Source organism: Glycine soja, chromosome 6 (assembly GCF_004193775.1).
Source record: "Glycine soja cultivar W05 chromosome 6, ASM419377v2, whole genome shotgun sequence".
NCBI lineage: Eukaryota > Viridiplantae > Streptophyta > Magnoliopsida > Fabales > Fabaceae > Glycine > Glycine soja.
In genome coordinates this window covers 25,671,251-25,679,100 of record NC_041007.1, presented here as the reverse complement: position 1 = coordinate 25,679,100, position 7,850 = coordinate 25,671,251, and the positions used below count along the sequence as shown (strand labels likewise).

The 7,850-nt window shown below is 42.7% G+C and overlaps 1 non-coding gene across 1 annotated transcript; it reads right to left on the bottom strand.

Moving 5' to 3' along the window:
- Positions 1–6,409: 6,409 nt before the first annotated feature.
- LOC114417577 lies at positions 6,410–6,516 on the bottom strand. The gene has a single exon (XR_003667837.1). It is a non-coding gene; the product is annotated as a small nucleolar RNA R71 (small nucleolar RNA).
- Positions 6,517–7,850: the final 1,334 nt, after the last annotated feature.

Here is a 7,850-nt window from a genome sequence, read left to right as displayed (position 1 = left end):
TTTTTTTTTAGGGAAAACATAACCATGGCCCTCTACAGGTTGGCGTTTGCTTAATCGAACCCACTCAAGTTAGATCAGGCATCCATTATTCATTTTAAACAAACGATAGTAATAATTACTATGAATTTAAAGGATACAGGGTTGCCTTGCAGCGCCGTTTTCCGCTTGTCCAGCGCCGAAAAGGGACGACGATCTGTCGGTCGTGACCATATCCTCTATTTTCATCCGTCCCTAAGTACCTGAAAGTAGGAAACAAAAATGCGTGGCAAATCGTGACCGCATCGTCGTCTTACCTTGGTTGATTTCTGCCGTTAACTTTGTCTCGACTTCTTACCGTGGCCTAAGCCGATTCTGCCCCTGTTATCACAAAATATGCATGTGTATGCGCATGCATGAATGTTTTCAATGCAATGATCTTCTTAGTGAAAGCTAGTTAGGTTAAGTTTTAATTAAGCATTTGGGGCACCCCATGAACTGAGCGAAAAGGGCTCAGGTTATTACAAACTAACACAAGGTTTAAAACCAAAGTGAGGACTGAAGCCTCAACCCATGTTCTCTTCTTTTAAAGAAACGTGACGAGACAATTACAGCGGATGGGAATCCTTGGAGGAAACCAAGAAGAACAAAAAAACTCAAAAATAAAAAGAACATGCAGCGGTTCCCTCAATTGCCCCAGACTTCAAGCGTAATGTCGCTTAACGACATCGGAGTTCACGGGAGAGGGTAGTTCATCGCCATCCATGTTGGTGAGTACCAGAGCCCCCCCAGAAAAAGCCCTTTTCACAACGAAAGGTCCTTCATAATTCGGGGCCCACTTCCCTCGATTATCTTTAACAGCGTGGGATATCTTTTTCAGCACAAGGTCCCCCTTGTTGAACCTGCGTGGGCGTACCTTCTTGTCGAACGCGTTCTTTATCCTTTGTTGATACAGGCGCCCATGGCTTATGGCCGTCAAACGCTTACCTTCAATAAGGTTGAGTTGGTCGTAGCGTGTTTGAGCCCACTCTGACTCTTCTAGGCCTGATTCCGCTAGAATCTTCTGGGAAGGGACCTCTACCTCAAATGGGAGTACCGCTTCCATCCCATAAACAAAGGAATATGGCGTTGCCCCAATAGAAGTTCGTACCGAGGTTCTATATCCGTGTAGAGCGAAAGGAAGCATCTCATGCCAATCTTTGTATGACACCGTCATCTTCTGAATAATCTTCTTAATATTTTTATTTGCAGCCTCTACAGCCCCATTCATCTTTGGCCGATAAGGGGTGGAGTTATGATGCTAGATCTTGAAATCCTCGCACATTTCCTGCATCATTTTGTTGTTCAGATTGGTGCCATTGTTAGTAATGCTCTTCCTAGGGAGTCTGTATCGACAAATCAGTTCCTTCTTTATGAATCTGACCACCACACTCCTCGTGACATTGGTATAAGAAGCCACTTCAACCCATTTGGTGAAGTAATCTATCGCCACAAGAATGAAGCGATGACCATTCGAAGCTTTGGGTTCGATGGCCCGAATGACATCTATCCCCCACATGGAAAAAGGCCAAGGGGCGGACATGACATTCAGAGGATGTGGCAAAACATTGAAATTGTCCGTGTATGCTTGACATTTATGGCATTTCCTTACATGGGCGCAACAATCGCTTTCCATAGTGAGCCAGTAATAACCGGCTCTAAGGATCTTCCCTGCCATAGCGTGCCCATTGGATTGCGTCCAAAATGAACCCCCGTGGATTTCCTCAATCACGTAGTTCACCTCTTTGGCATCTACGCATCGTAGGAGGGTCATGTCGTGGTTTCGTTTGTACATAATGGTACCACTCACAAAGAAACCAGTAGCCAATCTCCTTAACATTCTTTTGTCATTGTCGGAAATCCCTGGTGGATATTCTTTGTTCTCAACATATTGTTTGATGTCAAAATACCACGATTTCCCATCTCGCTCTTCCTCTATCGCACAACAATGTGCCGGCTTGCCCCAAGATCTGAATTCAATGTACGGTAGATCCCCGTGTGGGGCAAGTTGAAACATGGATGCCAAGGTGGCCAATGCATCGACCATTTGGTTCTCTTCCTGAGGTATGTGGTGGAAAGAAATGTCGTCAAAGAATTCGGCTAACTTCAAGATATGAGTTTGATAGAGTATCAACTTTGGATCCCTAGTTTCCCATTCTCCTCTCAACTAGCGTATTACCAAAGCCGAGTCCCCATACACTTTGAGTAGCTTTACGTCAAAATCAATGGTTGCTTGAATCCCAAGGGCGCACGCTTCATATTCGGCCATATTGTTGGTACAATCGAAACCTAGCCTTGCCCTGAAAGGAATACACTGATCATCCGGGGATACAAGGACTGCCCCTACTCCATGGCCCAAAGCATTAGATGCCCCATCGAAGCAAACAATCCATTTGTCTATGTCCTCGTGCATCCGCTTCTCTTCGAATAGGGCCATGATGTCTTCATCCGGGAACTCAGGGTGCATCGGTTGATAATCTTGGAGGGGTTGTTGGGCTAAATAATCTGTCAAGGTGCTTCCCTTTATCGCCATTTGGGTGACGTACACAATATCGAATTCAGATAGTAGTACCTGCCACCTAGCAATTCGTCCCGTGAGGGTCGGTTTCTCAAAGATGTATTTCACGGGATCCATTTTGGAAATAAGCCACGTGGTATGACTAAGCATGTACTGCCTAAGACGATGTGATGCCCATACCAGGGCGCAGCACGTCCTTTCTAGCATTGAGTAATTCATCTCACATGCGGTAAACTTCTTGCTTAGATAGTAAATGGCTTGTTCCTTTTTCCCAGATTCATCGTGCTGACCCAACACGCACCCCATAGACTCGTCTAACACAGTCATGTACAGGAAAAGAGGTCTTCCTATTACAGGTGGCATGAGCACTGGGGGGTTTGCGAGGCTCTATTTGATCTTCTCGAAGGCCTCTTGGCAATCGCTGTTCCACAGGACCGCCTGGTTCTTACGCAACAGCTTGAAGATGGGCTCACATGTAGGGATGAGTTGCGAGATAAATCTCGCGATGTAATTCAACCTGCCCAAGAAACCTCGAACCTGCTTCTCCTCGTGTGGCTTTGGCATTTCAAGAATGGCCTTCACTTTCTCGGGATCTATCTCTATCCCTTTCTGGCTCACGATAAATCCCAGCAACTTCCCCGATTTTACCCCGAAGGTGCACTTGGTTGGGTTTGGTTTCAGTTGGTATTTTCGCAGCCTTCCAAACAGCTTACGCAGATTGACGAGGTGTTCCTCCTCAGTTTGAGATTTGGCAATCATGTCATCTACATAGACCTCTATCTCTTTATGCATCATGTCATGGAACAACACTACCATGGCCCTCTGATAGGTTACCCCAGCATTTTTCAGCCCGAAGGCCATCACTTTGTAGCAGAACGTTCCCCATAGGGTGACGAAAGTAGTCTTCTCCACATCTTTGGGTGTCATCTTCATCTAATTATACCCTGAGAAACCATCCATAAAAGAGAAAAGGGCAAACTTGGCTGTATTATCTACCAGTATATCAATGTGTGGTAGGGGAAAATTGTCTTTAGGACCGGCTCGGTTTAAGTCCCGATAGTCTACGCACATTCGCACTTTGCCGTCCTTTTTTGGGACCGGGACAATGTTGGCTACCCACTCCGAGTATCGAGCTACAGCTAAGAAACCGGCATCGAACTGCGTTCTTACTTCTTCTTTGATTTTTAAAGACATTTCGGGTCTCATCCTTCGTAGCTTTTGCTTAGCCGGGGAAGACCCAGGATTCAATGGCAACTTATGCTGCACAATGTCGAGGTCCAGACCTGGCATGTCATGGTACGACCACGCAAAGACGTCTTGATATTCTTTAAGAAGGGTTATCAAGCCTTGGCGGATAGGTGCGGTGATGTGCCATCATTTTCTTCTATTTTCTAAACCCTTTTTGCACCATTTTAATTACTGATTGGTCTTAATTGTCAATTAATTAGGCAGTTTTATTATTTGGGCTCATTTAGCTAATTTGATGTTTTTAATCTAATTTCAGGAATTAATGAAACATTGGGCTTAATCCGGATTTTGGTTGTGGACTTGAAGAGGGCAAATAAAGCAGCGCTTACCTTAGTTAATTTCTAATTATGAAATTTCGCAATTTTATTTTATGTGGTTCAGCGTTTATTTTGTTTTGGGCCAGAGTATTGTAATAGGGCCTAGTGACTTTGAGTGATGTTATTCATTATTCAGAGCTTTGTTTAGGTTTTTACGTTTTTCTGCTTGAATGCTAATGTTTCGTTCTTAATTGCAATTTTCCATTTTCTGCTTCTAATAACAATTTCGTTCTTGTTTCTTCTTCTACTTTCATTTACGTTTCTGCTTCATTTACGTTTCTGGTTTTAGTTTCATTTGCGTTTTCTGTTTGAATCTATGGAAGGCTAGATTTTCTGGTGTTGTTTCCTTTTGAGAACGAAGCCCAACTCTCTTTGAGGTTTCGTTTATAATGTGGCTTCCTGACAGTTTCCCCTTCACCAGTCAACCCAAATTCGTGAACATTAATCAGTGCACGCTTCGTGTTCGATTAATTGCCTCTGAGCCTAACTTGCGTTCATGCTTAATGGACGAAGGGCTAACTGGTGTATGTGTTGCCTAATCACGTATGGACAACCCTAAGTTGATTTTTGCTTAGTAAATTGAAATAGGGTTGGATTAAGTGGTTAACTGTTAGGGACGAATTTTCCATAACCCAGGATAAGAGAATGGCTTCTGAATCAGAGGAAACAACCCATTTTTAATATTAGTAGTTTCGTATTCCAGTTTACTTGTTCTGTCCTTTAAATCACTAAACAAACAACCCCCCCCCCCCCCCAATCGTTACTGTTACTGCAAGTGTATTATGAACATTTGGTTTATCATTGCTCGTTGGGAAACGACCTAGGATCACTTCCTAGTTACTGCATTTTCATGTTTATTTGATTCGGGTACGGCCTCAATCAAATTTGGCGCCGTTGCCGGGGAGCAGTGTCCAAAGGTTCATAATAGCTAGTGTCGTGTTAATGTTTAAGTCTTTCGTGTTTTATGTTTAATTGTTAGTATTGTGTTAGTATGTGTGTTGGTGTTGTTTAGTGTGTGTTTTGTTTTAGTTTTCCTATTAAGCGCTTCCCCTGTTTCAGTCTTGGGTGTTTTGCTGTGAATAGTGTTTTGCGACGGACTTTGCGACCATTTTTGCTTGCGGCAAAACAGAGTAGTAGTAGAAATCATGTAGCGACGGATTTTAGCGACCACCCATGCTGAATTATTTGGGATTTTTTGTTTCGGTGGCTAGGGTTGTTATTTTTGGCTGAATTTTTTTTGCGGTAACTTCTTTCAATCCATATTTTGTGGGAAAATAGCTAGAGCCTTTAGTTTGGTCAGATTTGAAAGTTCCAAAAAAGTAGCAAATTTTGTTTTTGTCAAAACTTCAAACGACCATAACTTTTGTTCCAATTATCAGAATCGCATTTATTATATATGTATTTGGGGTAGAAAAAAATTTTCTACACCATGGCAGCTGGCCATAGGCCTGCTGAGGTCTCCATCGTCCAAAAATAGTGATTCTATCAAATTTTTTTTATTTTTCAAGTTTTATTCACTTATTTTTCTTAACCTACCATTTTTAGCTTCCATAGTTAGACTTTGAATTTTTGCCTGAAATTTTTTGTGCTATCTTCCCATCATTTTATAAGGTTGCTCACAAAATTTCAAGTCATTTGGATATCATTTGAGGGTAGTTGTAGTTCAAACCTACACCTTTATTTACATGACAAGGCAACTAGTTGTGCATGCTGAATGTAGTGTATGACTAGAGGCAATCCATCTGACTTACAAACCTTTGATCCTGAGATAGATAGGACATTTCATAGATTAGTTAGGAATCATTTTATACCTTTTGATCATCCTGAGCATTCCACTACTGGTGAATCTGTGCATTCTGTTATTGGTGATTTTGAACATCCTGATTTTGAGCATTATAATTTTGAGCATTCTGATTTTGAACATTCTGAGAACATGGCACAACCTCCACCCCGTGAGAGGACTCTAAGGGAAATGGCTGCACCTAATTTCACCTACGAAAGCTTGTGCATCCAATACCCTGATGAGGATGTCCCATATGTTCTTAAAACTGGGCTGATCCATTTGCTTCCAAAGTTTCATGGCCTTAAAGGTGAAGACCCGCACAAACATCTGAAAGAATTTCATATTGTCTGCTCCACCATGAAACCCCCAGATGTCCAAGAGGATCACATATTTCTGAAGGCTTTTCCTCATTCTTTAGAGGGAGTGACGAAGGACTGGCTGCATTACCTTGCTCCAAGGTCCATCACGAGCTGGGATGACCTTAAGAGAGTATTCTTAGAAAAACATTTCCCTGCTTCCAGGACCACAACCATCAGGAAGGATATCTCAGGTATTAGACAACTCAGTGGAGAGAGCCTATATGAATACTGGGAGAGATTTAAAAAACTATGTGCCAGTTGCCCTCACCATCAGATTTCAGAGCAGCTGCTTCTCCAATATTTTTATGAAGGACTCAGTAATATGGAGAGAAGTATGATAGATGCTACCAGTGGTGGAGCCCTTGGAGACATGACTCCTGCTGAAGCCAGAAATTTAATTGAGAAGATGGCTTCCAACTCCCAGCAGTTTAGCGCCAAAAATGATGCTATAGTCATTAGAGGAGTGCATGAGGTAGCTACAAACTCAGCTGCATCATCTGAAACTAAGAAGCTTGAAGGCAAACTGGATGCATTGGTTAACTTGGTAACCCAGCTGTTCTTGAACCAGAAATCTGTACCTATCGCAAGGGTCTGTGGTTTGTGCTCCTCTGCTGACCACCATACAGACCTTTGCCCTTCCATGCAGCAACCTGGAGCAATTGAGCAGTCCGAAGCTTATGCTGCAAACATTTACAATAGACCTCCTCAACCTCAGCAGCAAAATCAACCACAACAGAACAATTATGACCTCTCAAGCAATAGATACAACCCTGGATGGAGGAATCACCCTAATCTCAGATGGTCTAGCCCTCAGCAACAACAATAGCAGCCTGCTCCTTCCTTCCAAAATGCTGCTGGCCCAAGCAGACCATACATTCCTCCACCAATCCAACAACAACAACAGCCCCAGAAACAGCCAACAGTTGAGGCTCCTCCGCAACCTTCCCTCGAAGAACTTGTGAGGCAAATGACCATGCAGAACATGCAGTTTCAACAAGAGACCAGAGCCTCCATTCAGAGCTTAACCAATCAGATGGGACAATTGGCTACACAATTAAATCAACAACAGTCCCAGAATTCTGACAAGCTGCATTCTCAATCTATACCAAATCCCAAAAATGTCAGTGCCATTTCATTGAGGTCGGGAAAGCAGTGTCAAGGACCTCAACCCGTAGCACCTTTCTCATCTACAAATGGACCTGCTAAACTTCACTCAACTCCAGAAAAAGGTGATGACAAAAATTTACCTAACAATTTATGTGCAGGTGAATCTTCCATTGGTAATTCTGATTTGCAGAAGCAGCACATCCCTCCTCTTCCATTCCCTCCAAGAGCAGTTTCCAACAAAAAAATGGAAGAGGCAGAGAAAGAGATCTTGGAAACATTTAGAAAAGTAGATGTAAACATACCTCTGCTGGATGCAATAAAGCAAATTCCAAGATATGCTAAATTCTTGAAGGAGTTGTGCACTAATAAGCGGAAGCTTAAAGGAAGTGAACGAATTAGCATGGGTAGAAATGTCTCCGCATTGATTGGTAAATCTGTTCCCCAAATTCCTGAAAAATGTAAAGATCCAGGTACATTCAGCATACCTTGTATTATAGGGAATA